We start from the raw sequence: 906 nt of genomic DNA, 5'->3' as shown, positions 1-906 counted from the left end.
TACTGTCATGAAATCTGTCGGAAGCATAAACCCGAGGACAAAGAAATAAAAACCGACAGTATGGTTGACGCCATGACCACTCATACTAAAACGAAGTAGTGGTGGATTGTACCAGTGAAGACCTCAATAAAATATAAGCACAACAGACCCGATATAATGATTTGGGATAGAGAATAGAAATTGTGTACAGTTGTGGAAATTAGCTGCCCAGCGGATGTTAACATAAAGCTGAAGATCAGTGAAAAGGACAATGCCTACGCTGATCTATTGAGAACTCTGCAGTTACTCCATCCAGATGACAAGTTCAGGTTCATACCTGTAATTATTGGGGTACTGGGATAAGTAACATACTGGCTAAATACCAATCTTCAGAAATTAGGCTTCCGAAAAGCCCCTTTTGCTGTTATTGATGGTGTGTCCCTGAATTTGCACCTTCGGGCAGGCCAATAGTCAAAGACGTTTCGACTATATACATCCTGTGATTTTTAGTTATCTAGGACTTAAATTTCCACATCTCCTTCTTTGGTTAAGACGTTTGGGTGTATATTGCATGCTATGTGACTGTTATTTCTAGCGGGAATTGGAACCACAAAGATGAAAACCTGTTGAGTTTAGGGGAAAAAATCCTTTCCGAAAAAGAAATAGGGATCATAGGACGTCATTTAAATCATACTCATCAATATCACCTTCGCCACCACTATTACCACAACCTCTACCACCACCACCCCACCACTACTACAACTACCACAACTGCCACCACCACAACTACCACCACGCAACTACCACCACCACCACCACCGCTACTACCACCACCGCAACTACCACAACTACTACCACCACCACCACAACTACTACCACCACCACCACAACTACCACCACCACCATTACCACAACCACCGCCACCAT

The sequence above is a fragment of the Octopus bimaculoides genome, chromosome 15 (genome assembly GCF_001194135.2).
Source record: "Octopus bimaculoides isolate UCB-OBI-ISO-001 chromosome 15, ASM119413v2, whole genome shotgun sequence".
In the NCBI taxonomy this organism is placed as follows: Eukaryota; Metazoa; Mollusca; class Cephalopoda; order Octopoda; family Octopodidae; genus Octopus; species Octopus bimaculoides.
This window is presented reverse-complemented; position numbering follows the sequence as displayed.